The sequence below is a fragment of the Vicia villosa genome, linkage group LG3, assembly GCF_029867415.1.
Source record: "Vicia villosa cultivar HV-30 ecotype Madison, WI linkage group LG3, Vvil1.0, whole genome shotgun sequence".
In the NCBI taxonomy this organism is placed as follows: Eukaryota; Viridiplantae; Streptophyta; class Magnoliopsida; order Fabales; family Fabaceae; genus Vicia; species Vicia villosa.
Window position 1 is genome coordinate 1,014,115 of NC_081182.1, and position 18,454 is coordinate 1,032,568.

Sequence of the window (18,454 nt, forward strand, 5' to 3'; positions counted from 1 at the left end):
TACTAAGTGGGTGTTCAGAAACAAGCTAAGTGAAAAAGGTGAAGTGGTAAGAAACAAAGCCAGACTGGTTGCTCAGGGTTATAGTCAGCAAGAAGGGATTGATTATACAGAAACCTTTGCACCAGTGGCCAGGTTAGAATCTATTCGTCTATTAATTTCTTTTGCCACTCAACACAACATCACTCTTTATCAGATGGATGTCAAGAGTGCCTTCTTAAATGGTTATATAGATGAAGAAGTTTATGTTCACCAACCTCCTGGTTTTGAAGACTCCATGTCTCCAAATCATGTTTTTAAATTAAAGAAATCATTATACGGATTGAAACAAGCTCCCAGAGCTTGGTATGAACGTTTGAGTTCTTTCCTTCTGGAAAATGGTTTCACTAGAGGAAAAATGGACACTACTCTCTTTTGTAAAACATTTAAAAAGGATATTTTAATTTGTCAAATATATGTTGATGATATTATCTTTGGAACATCTAATGCTACACTTGGAAAGGAGTTTGCTGAGTCTATGCAGGCTGAATTTGAAATGAGCATGATGGGAGAACTCAAGTACTTCCTTGGGATTCAAATCAACCAAACTTCCGATGGAACCTATGTTCATCAAACGAAGTATGTGAAAGAACTTCTGAAGAAGTTTAATCTTTCTGAAAGCAAAGAAGCCAAAACTCTTATGCATCCAACATGTGTACTGGGTAAGGATGAGGTAAGTAAGAAGGTAGATCAGAAGTTGTACAGAGGTATGATTAGATCTCTTCTATATCTAACTGCTTCTAGACCTGACATTCTCTTTAGTGTTTGTTTGTGTGCTCGATTCCAATCAGATCCAAGAGAATCTCATTTAACAGCGGTTAAGAGAATTCTAAGGTATCTGAAAGGTACTAATAATGTTGGTTTAGTTTACAGAAAATCCAAAGATTACAACTTAGTAGGATTCTGTGATGCTGACTATGCTGGAGATAGAATAGAAAGAAAGAGCACTTCTGGAAGTTGTCAATTTCTTGGAAGTCATCTAATCTCATGGTACAACAATAAGCAAGCTACTATTGCCCTCTCAACAACAGAAGCAGAATATGTTGATGCTGCTGGTTGTAGCACACAAATGCTCTGGATGAGAAGTCAGCTGGAAGATAATCAGATATATGAGAGTAACATTCCTATTTTCTGTGATAATACTTCTGCTATATGTTTATCTAAGAATCCTATTTTACATTCAAAAGCTAAACATATTGAGATTAAACATCATTTCATAAGGGACTATGTTCAGAAGGGTGTTATATCTTTAAACTTTGTGGATACAGACCATCAATGGGCTGATATCTTTACAAAACCCCTTGCTGAAGATAGGTTTAAGTTCATTCTGAAGAATATCAGTATGGATTTATGCCCAGAATGAGAAGATGAGAAGATCTTATGTATGAGTATCTTCTGAAATGAATTGGATATTTTTTTTAAGAAGTTCTGATTGAAGTCAATTAGAAATTGTGATTCAGTTATTACTAACGTTTCATTGTCTAAGTTGATTCAGAATCTCTTTAAAAGCAAAACAGCTGTAACTGGCTATCCAGATGGTAAACACGTGTTCACTATTTCTGGACAAGCGTGCGTGCAGTTGAGGGGACGTCTACTTAGGTAACTGTGCAAATCTCGTCTTTTGTCATTATTATCTCTCCTCACGTCATGTAACATTAAATGCTATCCATCATTTACTCTTTTTCAGTTTTCTTTTTATACTCTTCAAACGTTTCTTTTCCCTCTTATAATTCTCTCACTTTGCATTCAGTTTCTTTTTCGTTCCTTCTCTATGCATTCATATCACAAACCCTAGCAGTTTTCAATATCTGCAACTTCATCATGAATCCATCGTCAAGCTCTGGAAATCAAGAAAATGATCGAAAACAAAAGAGAAAGGCAACTGATGAACAAGAAACCAAACCAAAAAGAGTAAGGATCACCTATGACCCTCTCAAAGTGAACCCGTTTGAAGCTATGATGTCTGGAAGCTACTCTAGACGAGTGTATCAACCCCTCGATGGTACCCCTCAACCACCTCCCTCTTCACAGACCTCCACCACCTCTTCCTCCTCATTCATCCTTTCGGAACCACCTTCTTCACCATCTGATATCTCCTCTCCTTCAACCCATCCCTCAGATATTTCTTCATCTCTCTCACACCATTCTCCCTCCAGAACACCTAACCCCTACAGTGTTGTTTTTCCCGACTCCAGGTTCACTGTCAACCCTCCAACCCCTACCACTCAATCATTTCTGGAGCTTTTACATTCTGATGTAAATGGCTGGTTGGAGATTCTGGGTGCTGCTCACCTTAACCATCTGGATGAGTATGCTACATGCAACCTTTGGGATACCTTTCGTCAGGATTTTCATGTTAGGGCCACAGACATTCAGAGAAGGATCATGTCTGAAGCACCTGGTGTTCGTGGTCTTCGGTTGGAAGTTGGTGAAAGCAGCTATCACCATCTCATCAGGAACAGAAGAGTTCTTGAAGAGAGGATACCTGCAGATGAGTTGGAAGAAGAAAATCCCTGCAGAGACATCGTGGTGTGGAGACCATGGTATCCTGTGCTGACTGGAGATTTTCAGTGGCTGTTTAACTGGTTCAGAATGAACCCTTCTGAAAAAGCACCTCACATGGTCTTTCCAGTAGTGGTTTATCCTGCTGAAGTTGCTGGTCCTACTCCTCCAACAAACCTAGCAGCTATTCTTCAAGCGTTGGAAGTTGGAACTTCTGAGCTGCCTGAACCAGAATATGCTGAGGCTACTTCTGAGTCAGACTCAGATGTGGAGATGGAAGATGCACAAGCTGAAGACCTTCCAGAAGATCGCCCTGCTGAGATTGCTGTTCTTTTTGGCAGAAATTCTGGTGCCTCTTCTTCTGGTGAAACCTCAGCTCTGATGGAGACCTTGGAAGCTCTTCATCAGAATCAAGCTATGCTGGCTTCTCGTTTGGACGCGCAAGAAGCAGCCAATGCTGAGTTTCGCTCTTTCATGGCAAGGCAAGCTACAAGCACTGACGGGATTCATGATGTTCTGGCGCGGATTTTGCGTAGGCTAGGGTCTTAGTCCTTTGGTCTTTGTAGTTTTCTTTCCTTGCTGCATCTGTTTTCCTGCATTCATCTTTTGTAATCCTTCTTGTTGAAATCAATGAAAAGTTATTTATGTTTCTTTCCTTTTGTCTCTTGCTTCACATCTGAATCTTTTATGTTTTTTGATGTTATGACAAAAAGGGGGAGAAAATATATGATAAATGATCTGATTAATATTATCAGTTACCGAGTAAAAAGGCTCCACATTTACTAACAGAACTTGCAAAGTTCTATGTTTTTAAGTTGTGTTGTTGCAGGAATCAAAGATTCAAGATCAACATAAGAAGCAACAAAATGAATCAAGCTCTTGGATTCTTGAAGCAAGCTGAGTGCTAGGAAGCTTCAGAATCAGAAGCAAGAAGGAAGAATGATCAGAAATATCTCTTGGATTCTTGAAGCAAGCTGAGTGCTAGGAAGCTTCAGAATCAGAAGCAAGAAGGAAGAATGTTCAGATATTCTGATAATAGAATATGATCCAAATCATTGTCTATTTGCTCTGATACATTGTCTATTGGATCTGATATATTCTATATGGCTTATATGGCTCTGATACATATTTTGTGTTCTGATACACACTTTATGTTCTAACTCATTCATGCTGACTTTTGTCGTTTAGTTTTGTTCTGTAACATTTCAGGATGTAGAGATGCTCTGATGATGCTCTGGTACATTCAACAATGTTCTGATACAATCTAGCATGAAGTGATGTAAGAAGAAATTCAAAGCTCTGAAGCTATCCGAGGGAAGCAGAAATCAGAAGCTGTGAATGTTCTAAAGATCCAGAAAACTCAAGTTCTGAAGCTGTCCTAAATGGAAGCATGAATCAGAAGCTGTGAATGTTCTGAAGATCAAAGAAATTCAAGTTCTGAAGCTGTCCTAAATGGAAGCAGGAATCAGAAGCTGTGAATGTTCTGAAGATCAAAGAAATTCAAGTTCTGAAGCTGTCCTAAATGGAAGCGGGAATCAGAAGCTGTGAGTGTTCTAGGGATCTAAAGAAATTCAAGTTCTGAAGCTGTCCAATGGAAGCAGAAGTCAGAAGCTATGAATTATCAGAAGACAAAAGCTTATGTGATCGTCTCTACCGAAATAATCAGGGAAGTCTTTTATTATTAAAGTTCTTCGAGTATTTATTTCAGGGGGAGATTATTCATCTCAGGGGGAGATTGTTAATCTCAGGGGGAGACATATTCACATGCTTATGCTATAGCTGTGTAATTTGTCTTTAGCCGTCTGCTCTTTCTGATCGCAAATTCATATCATTTATATATGTTTTTGTCATCATCAAAAGGGGGGAGATTGTTAGAACAAGATTTGTTCTGATCAATATTCTTAGTTTTGATGATAACAAGGATATGAATTTTGTGTGAGATAATGTGGTACTCTAATACATTGTAATTTCCATTTCAGGAAATATATAAAGAGTATGCACAAATCAGCGCTCAGAAGCTTTGTCTCAGAAGGTTCAGCATGCAACATCAGAACATGGTCTGGCAAGACATCAGAAGATGGTCAAGGCAGAATCAGAACATGGGTCTATGGAAGCATCAGAAGAACTTGAGATCAGAAGCAGAAGCACTGAAGTTCTCATGGTATCACGCTCAGAAGCACTTCAAGGTCAGAAGACAAGAAGATGCTATGCACCAAGCTGTTTGACTCTGATGATATTCAAATATTATATTCACAAACATCAGATCAGAAGAAAGTACAGGTGGCAGGCTACGCTGACTGACAAAAGGAACGTTGGAAGCTATTAAAGGCAACGTCAGTAGACACAGCGTGAACAAGGCTCGAGGTAGTTGACAAAAGCGTGAAACATTAAATGCAATGCTGTACGGAACACGCAAAGCATTAAATGCACCCAACGGTCATCTTCTCAAACGCCTATAAATATGAAGTTCTGATGAGAAGCAAGGTCGACGATTTTGAAAGAACCAATTCTGAAAGACTTGCTGAAACGCTGTTCAAACTCAAAGCTCAGAAACTTCATCTTCATCAAAGCTCACTACATTGCTGTTGTAATATATTAGTGAGATTAAGCTTAAACGTTAAGAGAAATATCACTGTTGTGATTATAGCTTTTCAGAAGCATTTGTAATACTCTTAGAATTGATTACATTAATTTGTAAGTAACTAGAGTGATCAAGTGTTGATCAGGATACTCTAGGAAGTCTTAGCTTGTGTCTAAGCAGTTGTAATTAGAGTGATCACGTGGTGGTCAGGATACTCTAAGAAAGTCTTAGCTTGTGTCTAAGCATTTGTTCCTGGAGTGATCAGGATACTCTAGAAGACTTAGTCGCGGACTAAGTAGAAAACCATTGTAATCTGTTGCGATTAGTGGATTAAATCCTCAGGTGAGGTAAATCACTCCGTGGGGGTGGACTGGAGTAGTTTAGTTAACAACGAACCAGGATAAAAATAACTGTGCAATTTATTTTTATCGTTCAAGTTTTTAAGACTACACTTATTCAAACCCCCCCTTTCTAAGTGTTTTTCTATCCTTCAATATTAACTTATCACGAGAATTTATGTATTTTCGATTGTTATTAATTATTATATCATGCATTAAATAGAATGCCTATTGCTATTATGAATATTATATCCATGTTTGAAAATGTTATGCCATTATGTATGATACATGGAATTTGTGGATACTGTCGTTTTGGTTAAACGATCGGAATTGATTGTATTGTATGGATTAACGCTTGTTATGCGTGTGTATGCTTGAATCAAAGTAGACCAGGTACTAGGTTACGATTCGGACTGTGGATCCTTGAGTTGTCCGTGGGACTGCCCTGATCGTGGATCACAGAGGCACACACCTGAACTACCGTTGCAGTGTGCTTGTGAGGGTCTGGAGGCATTTTACTCACTTGCTGTTAACACACTCGCGTGCTCGGTATGATGGCGTTATGCGGCTAAGTAAGCCTACGCATAATAGGTAAACCATCTCTAGTGATGCCAAGTAGGCTATATCATTAGGTTCCTACCCGGATGGGCTCATGCGTCGAGACGGCGTGTTGCACTTGCTGTTAACACCACGTGCGTACAGATGGTTAATGGGACGGTGTCGCCTCTTAGGCAAGGTCATCTCGCAGCCATGTAGGCTTGTGCGAACCCATTTAATCACTCTTGCAGGGTGCTTGTGCAAGTCTCTTGACAAATAGGCATGGGTGAACCCACCGAGGGTGTGTTAGTAACTTAGTAGTGGTATTAACGTACTTCTGGATTCCCCGTATATGGATGCGGGTTTTTCATACTTGGTTGCTTATATAATTGTATATCTGCATTAATCGTCCAATGGTGGATGATTCCTTGTTTTCTCCATACTTGTACCGGATGTGAGGATGAACCCCGGATCAATGGTGGATTCGGTTTTGATGCATGTACCCTGTAGAATCGAGTGGACCCATAGGATAGGAGGACTCACTGAGATATAGTAATCTCACCCCAATCAACTTATATTTTTCAGGTGCAGTTTAGTAGCGTTTGGTCAGTAGCAGGTTGGACTGAAGAGTTGGAAGTGGTGATGGCTCAGAGACCTCGTCAGATCTCATTTTCCGCTGTGCAGATCCATTGAAGACACATGTTTTGTAATTCTTATTAGGATTTCATGTTGTATTTTATATGGATCTTTCTATAACTATAGCTTTTGTATGTACTCAATATCAATTTTAACATTTCATGCATAATATACTATTCAGTTATGTATGGGGTGTTACAGTTGTATAAAGAGATAAGATGTTTTATAGTTAGTTTCTTCAATTATGAGTATTTTTTGTTGTTGGTGCACAAAGAATAAAGATGATGACAAAGAGAATAACGGTGCAAAGATTAATGAGAGAGAATAAAAAGTATATTCTACTACTTGTGTTGTTAATAATGATAGCTACTACAAGGCTATTTATACAAAAGAAAATCTTGCCACATAAGCCCTAAAAGCATAAACTTAGTGAACAAGTTTAAGGTACAAACCGTACAGTACTAGGAAATACTAAAGTACCCTTACTAACTAAATAGCTAAGCTAAAGGACCCAGAAGGTAGAACTTTTGGTCAACACTATCTTCTGAATAACCATCAGAAGATCAGCCCACATCCGAACTTCTGATGCTCATCTTCTGAATATGAATTACTCTTCAATACCATCCCTTAATTCATATTCTTCAATCAAAGCTGACAACGCCAATTCCATCCCTCAAGAGCAGAAATTGATCTGTCTTGATTGCCTTCGTCAGAACATCGGCCATCTACTTCTGGGTGCTACAGTGCACAACCTCTAATGTTCCATTCTGGACTTGGCTTCTCAAGAAATGATACTTAGTCTCAATATGCTTCCTTCTTCCGTGTAACACAGGATTCTTGGCAAGATTGATTGCAGACTTGTTATCAATCATCAGCTTTAGAGGCTTCTTCACTCTAATCTTCAGATATTCTAATAGATTCATAAGCCACACAGCTTGACATGCACCTATAGCGCCTACAATGTACTCAGCTTCACATGTTGATGGAGCAACAACAGCTTGTTTCTTGGAACTCCAAGAAATATGACCTCCCAGAAACATAAACAAATATCCAGAGGTACTCCTTCTATCAACTCTGTTTCCACACCAATCAGAGTCAGAGTAACTCAATAACTCTGATTCTTTCTTTCTCCCAGAAGGAAACAATATGCCATACTTCAGAGTTCCCTTGACATATCTCAAGACTCTAACAGCAGCTTGGTAACGAGACCACTTAGGTTTACTCATGAACCTACTAACCAATCCAACTGCATAGCATATATCAGGCATGGTATTACACAAATACCTTAGAGAACCAACCAGTTGTTTGAAGATCGTAGCATCAACATCTTCACCTTCAGAGTCAGAGTCCAACTTCTGATTCGTTTCTAATGGTGTAATAACAACTTTGCAATTCTCCAGCTTGAATTTCTTCAGAAGTTCTAACTCATACTTCAGCTGATGCAGAATGATACCATCTTCTGAATACAGAATCTCCATCCCTAGAAAATATGACATTTTCCCAAGGTCTGTAATCTCAAACTCATTCATCATCACCTTCTTGAACTTCAACAGATCTTCTGGACAACTCCCTGTAAGCAATATGTCATCAACATAAAGATATAACAGAATCATATTGCTTCCAGAATGTTGCACATAGACTCCATATTCCATTTCACACTTCTGAAACCATTGCTTCTTGAAAAATGAATCAATTTTCAAATTCGAAGCTCTGGGAACTTGCTTTAATCCATACAGAGCTTTGTGTAATTTGTACACCATCCCTTCCTGATTCTTTTTCACAAAGCCAAGTGGTTGTGACATGTATACCTTCTCTTGTAATGGACCATTCAGAAATGCAGACTTTACATCCAGATGCATCAAGGACCAACCTCTGTTTGCAGCTAACGTGTAATACGGTGAACTGACTTTTTTATAATCGAAAAATGTACGGTAAGCAAGAGTCGCCACCGACTTTTATTTTATCCAAACAATATTCGGAAAGGCAAAAAGAAACAGAAAAAAACCTTTTAAGAAATCTAAGTTCGGGGGGTAATTTATGCAAAGGGAAGGTGTAAGGCACCCTTTGCATCCATGGTTTTCCATGGGCTCTTAATTGCTTTGCTTGCTCGTTTTCAGAAAATGTAGATGAAAGAGGAAAAATGGACTTTAGCTCGTAAATGAGCGTAGCCAGTTTTTTTGAAGAATTTTGAGAAAGAATATAGAAAATAGAGCATGGCAAGGCAATTAGGGGCAATTACCTTAAACTTAGATGATAAGTCTCTTTTTAGCCTTTCAGAATGAAAGGGTCTATCCTTGCCATAAGAGGGCAGGAAGCCTTTCGTTTGGAGGTTGGAGGGTCGTCGAGATATCATTCGCCCAAAGACTGACCCATGCCATAGAGAGGCAGGTAGTCTAAAGGGAATGATCAGAATAGCCTTTCGTAGGCAACCAGAAGATACCTCAGCCTTTTCCGTGGGCAACTTCCGAGGGTCGAGGTCATGTTAGTGTATCGAAGGCAGCATCATTTTAGGGTCTCATGACCTTTTATCGAGGCAACATGGCTGAGGTATCCTCATATTCGAGGGACTGGCTATTCTGCAAAAACACAAGGCAACAAGGCAACAGGCAACAAGGCAACAGAGAGGGTTACCCAAAAGCGTGCGTGTGTGCACCAATCACGTGATTATATTCAATTATATTATCTTGTAAATTAGTGAGGCTAAATCAATTTAATGGTTGTCACTCCCTATTTTACTAACCACGCAGTATATAAAGCAATAAAGGGGAAGGGAAAGTGAAACCAGCGGATCCCCAACAGGGTTTGGCACAAGTAATAAGGAGTAAGGTTTAGGGTTACCAACGTCTGTAGCTTTGGCAGTTTGACAAACCTTTGGCTTTGATTGATGAAGGTTGATGGGCAGAGGTTTGCCTTGAGCATGAAGCATTGACCCTGACCATTAAGGAAAAAAGAAAACAGTGAGTGCATTGATTGTTCGAACCAAACCTTATTTTTGGGCAAAAAGGCAAAAAATAATGAAATAAAATAAAGGTCAAATTGAATAAGAAAAGACTAAAAACTTAGCTTTTGATCAGTGGAGCGCATGGGCGGAGGCTCCTGACGATAAACCTGAAAAGTTGGGCATGAAGAAAAAGGATGTAGTGAGTGTATGGCTAATTCATTAATTATAGAGGCAAATCTTATTTTAATTTGAAAGGCAGAAATAAAAATAAATGACTTTAAATTTAAATGAAAATAAAGTAGTGTTAAATAAAAATAAAACAAGTTGGGAACTTAGCTTCGAATTTGATCTGATATGGTTGGCGGGAAGCCTCGGAGGTAAACCCTGAAAAGTGGCAAAGGCAGAGAGAGAGGGTGAATGTATGCACAGTTCGTTTAAATGATGAACCCTAATAAAAGGAAACAAAATAGACTTTGAGTTAAAGAAAATACTTAGCTTTTCGATTGGCATGGCGCATGGCTGAAGGATTTTGGGTGCATGGTAGAGGTGCAGCTCTTGGACGTTAGATCTGGATTATTGGAGATCTCGTGGCGAAAGTGAGGATGAATTTGCGAATACCCCGAGAATAGATAAGCAACTCGTATGTACCTCGCAATAAACAAGAAAATGTTAGTAAAAAGATACAAAAATAATAGATGTATAAAATGACAAAAATATGGACAAATATTAATCAAAATCGACAACAAAAGGATTCAAATTAAATTCTAACAAAACTTAACTAAAATTAAAACAATATTTTTTGGTACTTGTAATATATGAAAAAAAAATAAAAATCTAATTAACAAAATATCTTTATATTTTTTATTATATGAAATCAAAAAGACCATAGCAAAAATAAAAACAATTAGAGTAAGAGAAAGTTAGGCCCATTAGTCCAACTATAGAACTCTAAATCCTGGAAAAAAAAATTAAATAAACTAACTAAAAAAAATTAAAGAATTATTATAAATAAATAAATAAAAGAAAGGGAGAGAAAAGTGGAACAAGACGTTCCACACTCCTTGAATTTCTCTCTTGCATTAGTATTTTTTTGTTTTTTTTTTTAATCTAAAAGTTATCATCAAATAAGTAATAAAACAAAAAACAATAACATTGAAGCATGGGTGATGGGACGGTATCATATTTTTCTGGGAGAGACTTTTCATTCATTTTTTTTTAACTAAACATTAAATAAAATAAATAAAACATTAAAAAACGCATTTACAGTAAGAAAAAAAAGCTTTGACTCTTCAAACCAATAAGAGTCATTGGCTTCCCAACATGTAGAGATACAATTGTTAAATAAAAAAAACAAAGAAATAAAAATTGTATATCAACAAAGATCAAACAACTAACCTTCTCCACATTTTCTTTTCATTCTTTCTCAACCAAAATTTCAAGGCACCAACTACTATAGAACCAAAAAATAATGAGAAAGGGTGTATACGAATTACCGACAGCGGTGGAGGGCGGAGGGAGCATCGATCGGTGTTGGTGCGATGATATTGAAACGTTGTTGAGTCGCGTAGGTTCCGATTGCAATAGCGGTGAAGAGGGGTCGGGCGGGATCTGAATCGCAGGCCGAGCGGCCGTCCGCGTGCGTGGTGGTGCGGTTGTGTTGTTGACGGCAACGTCGGATCTGTCATCCATCGTGGTGGCTGAGCAGAGTTGGCAAGAAGATGGTTGCGGATTGCATATTTTTCCGGCAACGAGATGTTCTCCGATCCAATCCTGTTTCATCTCCTGCAAATTTGACATAAAAACACCCAAAACAATGAAAATACTTTATATATTTCAAGCTCATAAACACATCTAGTAAAATGATCATGTTCTCAATTGTTATTGGTTTTAGTTTTGGTGATGGTGAAGAGAGATATTGAATGAAGTTTTTTTTGTTTTATTTGTATGAGTTTATGAGAGTGAGATATAATCGTGAGTGGGGTATTTTGGTGGTGGTATGGTTTTCTTCTTGTTACTGTAGGTGAGAAGATAAGGGTTCGAAAAAAAAAACTGTAAGAGTGTATGTACGTGAATGAATCCCCCCTGAAATTAGGGTTTTGTTCCTATTTATAATATACAAAATTAGGTTAAATTTAATGGACCAAAATTAATTAATAATAACCAAAAGCCCAAAATAAAAAGAATTGTTTTAATTGAGTTCTTATGATTATATTTAATCAATAAAAAAACTAACCTAAAAATGTAAAAAAAAAAATGTAGAATTTAAAATCTTTCTATTTTTTATGGAAAAAGTAAAAACTATGAAAATTAATTGCAAATAAAAAACAATTTTTTTGTGATTTTTAGAAAAAATAATTTAAAACGAAAATTAAGTTAGTAACAAATAAAATAAAAAATTGTTAGTAGTGGGATTCGAACACGGGACCTCGCGCTATTGTACCATTCACGCTCAAATCCTTACCAACTGTGCCAATTTATTTATTCGAAATAAAATGGCGTTTGTAAATATATGAGGGCAAATTTTAGGGTATGACATAACGCAATCACCAATCTGATTGTTTCATGTCTAGCTACAGGAGCAAACACCTCAAAGTAATCTAGTACAGGTTTCTGAAGAAAACCTCTCTCCACTAGCCTCGCTTTGTGTTTACCAACTGATCCATCTAGCTTCAGCTTTACCTTGAAAATCCATCTGACGCTGATGGCTTTCTTCTTCTTTGGAAGTTCTGTCAGCTTCCAAATCTTGTTTCTTTCTATAGCCTCAAGTTCTTCTTTCATGGCATTCAGCCAGACCTTCTTCTTGAGCGCTTCTTCTATACTCAGTGGTTCAGAGTCTACTAACATGGCACACTGAATGACATCTCCCTCTGAGTCAACTTCTATGTCTTGCAACATGTCAAAATCTGCAAACCTTCTAGGTATAGTTCTGACTCTTTGTGGCCTTTGAGCTACTTCAGAATCAACTATTCCAGAGTCACCACCTCCAGAGTCACCACCTTCATGATCATCTCCAGAAGCTTGTCCTCCAGACTCTACGTATTCAGAGTTTTCCCTTCCAGAATCATGACTACCACCAGACTCTGGATCATTATCAGAATCTGGATCAGAATCAGATTCACTATCTGACTCATCTTCAGAAGATTCTTCATCTTCTGACTCTAACTCTTCTTCAAAAGTTATCTCTACATCAGAAGTTGGTTGAGACTCTCTCCAATCCCAAACTTCTGTTTCTTTCACAATGACGTCTCTGCTGACTTCAACTCTATTAGTTTCTGGACAATAGAGCTTGTATGCACCTGTACTGTGGTACCCCACCAACAACATCATTTTGCTCCTATCATCCAGCTTCTTCCTTCTAGCTTCTGGAACGTGTTTGTAACACACAGAACCAAAAACCTTCAAATGACTAACACTTTGCTTCTCTTTAGTCCACTTCTCTGAAGGAACAATTTCCTTCAACCTCTTCGTTGGACACCTATTGAGCACATATGCTGCAGTAGCAACAGCTTCTCCCTAGAGGTTATGAGGAAGCTTCTTCTCTTTTAGCATACTTCTCTTCATATCAAGCAAAGTACGGTTTCTACTTTCATCCAGACCATTGTGTTGAGGAGTATAAGGAGCAGTAACCTCATGCTCAATTCCATTATCATCACAGAACTTCTGGAATTCTGTAGAGTTATACTCACCTCCACCATCCGTTATGAGAATCTTTATCTTCTGACCACTCTGCTTCTCAGCCTTCACCTTGAACTTCTGGAATTCTGTGAACACCTCAGTCTTAAACTTGATAAGTGTTACCCACGTCATTCTTGTGAACTCATCCACAAAAGACACAAAATACCTATTTCCTCCAAGTGAAGGTTCTGGAAATGGTCCACACACATTAGAGTGCACTACTCCTAGAGCATGCTTTGCTCTTGGAGCAACTTCTGATACAAATGGAAATCTGGGTTGTTTGCCTTTCATGCATACCTCACATGACTTCTCAGGATTCATAATCTTTGGAATGCCATGTACAAGCTTCTTAGAACTTAGATGCCCCAGACTTCTATAGTTCAGATGCACCAACCTCTTGTGCCACAACTTACTATCACCTTCTGAGCCTTCAGCACTCAGACACTCTATTTCAATTGTTTCTACATTCACCTTGAATGTTTTGTTGCTTCCCTATTCATATTGCATAATCAACTTCTGATTGGAATCATAAAACTTCAAGAGATTGTTCTTCATAACAACTGAGAAACCTTTCTCAATGAGCTGACCTACACTCATCAGATTGCTTCTGATTCCGGGAACATACCAAACATCCTTGATCAGAACAGTCTTTCCATTCTTCACTTTGACTTTGACATTTCCCATACCTTATGCATAAAGGTACTTATCATCAGCACATCTGATCTTTGTCATCCTTTCAGAGTCAAAATCTATCAGCCATTGTTTGTTTCCAGTCAAGTGATTTGAACATCCAGTGTCCATATACCACCACTTTGACAAACATCTTCCGTCAGACTCTGAAGTCATCAATAGCATAGGTTCATTATCTGAATCACCTCTAGCTATATTTGCTTCTTCTGATTTCCTTCCTTTGTTTGCAAAACAGCCTCTAGCAAAATGGCCAAACTGTTTGCAACAGTAACATTGAACTTTCTTCTTATCCCTTCCCTTCTGATATCTCTTCTCATCAGAAGTTGAGGCTTCCTTCTGGAATCTATCACCACGTCTATGCTTCTGGTCCTTCTTGACAAAAGAAGCCTTCAGAGCTTGCTCAACTTCTCTCTCAGAAGTTCTCTCAGTCATACGCAACTCTTGTGCTTCTAGACTGCTTTGCAACTCTTCTATTCTCATGGTTTCCAGATCTTTAGAATGTTCAATAGATACAACAATATAATCAAATTGAGGAGTAAGTGACCTCAATATCTTCTCTATGATTACTTGTTCAGAAAGGGTTTCTTCACAAGCCTTCATCTCATTAGTGATCAAAATCACTCTAGAGATATACTCAGAAACTTTCTCATTGTTCTTCATGTTAAGATTCTCATATTGCTTTCTCAGGGATTGAAGCTTCACCTTCTTCACTGATACGTCACCACCGTAACACCTGACTAGTATATCCCACGCCTCCTTTGACGTCATAGAATCATCAATCTTCTCGAACACATTCACATCCACACACTGATGGATGAAGAACAACGCCTTTTGATCTCTCTTCTTCGTCTCTCTCTCTGCGCTTCTCTTTGTTCTTCTGTTGCATCCGCTGCAACCGGAATATATCCTCTAGTGACAAGATCTAGAACATCTTGAGCATCAAATAATACACGCATTTGAATCATCCATCTATTCCAATTTTTACCATCAAGAACTGGAAGTTTGGTATTCAAGTTGCTTCCACTCATCTTTAAACTTGTGCAGAAAAATAGATTTCCCTCACACTCACACAGTGTTTCCCAACCCACAAACAACCAAGAAAAATGTGATTTAACACCACTTTGTCTCCCAGAAACAAAATCAATCACACAGTCACACAAACTCACGTTCACTCGTGTTTCCCTGTGTTTGTAACCGGAGCTCTAGATACCAATTATTGGTGCACAAAGAATAAAGATGATGACAAAGAGAATAACGGCGCAAAGATTAATGAGAGAGAATAAAAAGTATATTCTACTACTTGTGTTGTTAATAATGATAGCTACTACAAGGCTATTTATACAAAAGAAAATCTTGCCACATAAGCCCTAAAAGCATAAACTTAGTGAAGCGTATACAAAATCATTGCTAAGATTTTGGCGTCTAGATTGAAGGAGGTCATTGGCAAGTTGGTGTCCTTTAACCAAACCGCCTTTGTTCCGGGTAGGAATATGATGGATGGAGTTCTTTTGGTCAATGAGATTTTAGATTGGTCGAAGAAAAACAAAAGAAGTTGTCTCTTGCTCAAGGTGGACTTTGAAAAGGCGTATGACTCCGTCTCTTGGCAATACCTTAGAGGGATGATGATTAGGATGGGGTTTGGCAACCGTTGGATGAGGTGGATGGAAGCTTGCATTTTCAACAACAATATTTTCGTTTTGGTTAATGGAAGCGCGACAAGGGAGTTTAAGGTTCATAGAGGTTTGAGACAAGGTGATTCGTTGTCCCCGTTTCTTTTCGTGATAGCTATGGAAGGGTTAACGGTGCTAGTTAAGAAGTCGGTTGAGTTGGGAAATTTCAAGCCTTTTATGTACGGGGAGGGAAAATATATGGACATCCTTCAATTCGCGGATGATACTATTCTTCTAGGCGAAGCTAATTGTGATAATCTTTGGAATTTGAAGGTAATCTTGAGAGGCTTTGAATTAGTGTCCGGTTTGAAGATTAATTTTGCTAAAAGCAATATTATCGGGGTGAATGTGGGTGAGTGGTATTCTAAGGCCACTATGACTTTTCTTGATTGTAAGAAAGGGGTGTATCCTTTCAAATTCTTAGGTATCATGGTGGGGGATAATCCTAGAAAAAAGAAAGTTTGGGCGGATGTGTTGAATAATCTCAAGATGAGGCTTTCTTTATGGAAGGGTAGAAATATTTCGATGGGAGGAAGGGTCACTCTCTTAAACTCGGTGTTGAATTCTATTCCTACCTTCACTCTTTCCTTCTTTAAAGCTCCGAGTAAAGTAGTCAAAGAGATAAGAAAAATTCAAAGTGAGTTTCTTTGGAGTGGTAATGTTGAGAAAAGAAGTATCCATTGGGTGAAGTGGGAGGTGGTTTGTAGGCCAAAAGAGAAAGGAGGATTGGGGGTTAGAGATGTGAGGGAGATGAACAAAGTGCTTCTTTTGAAGTGGAAGTGGAGAATTCTTAATGAGGACAAGGCCATTTGGAGTCGTTTTTTAAAGGTGAGGTATCGTAGTCCTAAAACTAAGATTCAAGCAATCGGTGGAGAGTTTATAGGAAGGGATGAATCGATTTGGTGGAAGGATTTGTGTAAGAACAACTTGTCGGAGGAGGTTGTGGACAATGGATTTATTGGTTGTTTTAAAAATCTTTGCAAGAACGGAAAGGACACTCTTTTTTGGCATAATATTTGGTTGGGAGATACTTCTCTTAGCATGTCTTTTTCGGACTTGTTTGCGCTTTCTTCTAAGAAATATTGCACGGTGGCGGATGTGTTGATTTGGACCGAAGGATCACATAGGTGGGATTTGGAGGCGCTCTTTCTTGGCGATAACGATACCGGTTCAGCTGCTTGGGCAGCAGCGGCTGCCATGCCATGCTGGAACCGTTTCAGCATGTTGGTTAGCGGCCACTCTCCTCGCGAGTTCGAGAACGACACCTTCGAGTGGTTTTTTAATGCGGAGAAGGAATTTACCGTGTCTAGCATCTCTTCGGAGGTGAACAACTCTAAACCTTTTGGATGGGATTCTACTTTAATTGGTTGGTTGAAAGCTATGTGGGATCTTAATCTTCCGCCTAAGATTAAGTTGTTTGCTTGGAGATTCCTAATTGATCGGCTTCCCACTAAGGATCAATTATTGAAAAGAGGCCTTACTAGTATTACCAATCCGAATTGTGGCTTTTGCGGTAATGTGTTGGAATCTTCATCTCATCTTTTCTTTCTTTGCCACGACGCGAGGGAGATTTGGAATCATATTTTCGGGTGGTTAGGAATTAAGGAGGAAATCAACTTTGAAGAGTTCTTGCTCTTTGGCGATTTACAAGATAAGGTGAAGAATAGAAAGCGAAGAACTCTTATCAACTTTGTATGGTTTGCTACCGTTTGGAGTCTTTGGCTAATGAGAAATGCTATAATCTTCAAGGAGGAGGGGTATTGTTTTGATGTCATTTGTACTAATATAGTCTTTCTAGCTTGGCGTTGGTTGTGTGTCGGATACCCTAAGTTTAGACCAAGTTATTACGAATGGTTTAAACTTCCCTTATCCGATTATGTTAACCTTTAGGATCGTTTCTTTTTTGTAAGGGTTGCACCCCTAGTGCGAGCTTTTTCAATCAATTGCCTATTAAAAAAAATAAACTTAGTGAACAAGTTTAAGGTACAAACCGTACAGTACTAGAAAATACTAAAGTACCCTTACTAACTAAATAGCTAAGCTAAAGGACCCAGAAGATAGAATTTCTGGTCAACACTATCTTCTGAATAACCATCAGAAGATCAGCCCACATCAGAACTTCTGATACTCATATTCTGAATATGAATTACTCTTCAATACTTATATCTTGAGTGCGTTTTAATGAAATATCAATTATTGAAAGAAAAAAAAAACTACGAGGACTTAACATAAAATATCAAACTTAATAATATGGAGATTGCTGGTTAAAACTAGACACACAAACAAACTCTATTTTATATGTGCAAGGAAATAAGAAAGAAGTAGCCAAAGTAAACTAGGCTTCTTTTGGGGGGATAAGTAAACCAATATATAAAAAAAGTAATAATAATAAAAAAAGGTAAATGACTTTTTTTTTAATATTATAAATATATATATATATATATATATATATATATATATATATATATATATATATATATATATATATATATATATATATATATATATATATATATATATATATATATATATATATATATATATATATATATATATATATATATATAAACGTGCCTAAAGACCCTCTGTCACGTCCTCAATATTATAATAATATTTAGAATCTCAACTAACAAAATAGAATAATAGTAATATTTGGAATCTCAACTATGTTATGTCAAACAAAAAAAAAAAAAAACACAACTATGTTGATTTTTTTATTAGGAAAAATGGAATATGCATACTAAAGATCCTCTATCACGTCCTCAAATAAAATGGCCCATGACAAAATAATAGTAATATTTAGAATCTCAACTATGATATGTCAAACAAAACAAAAAAAAAAACTCCA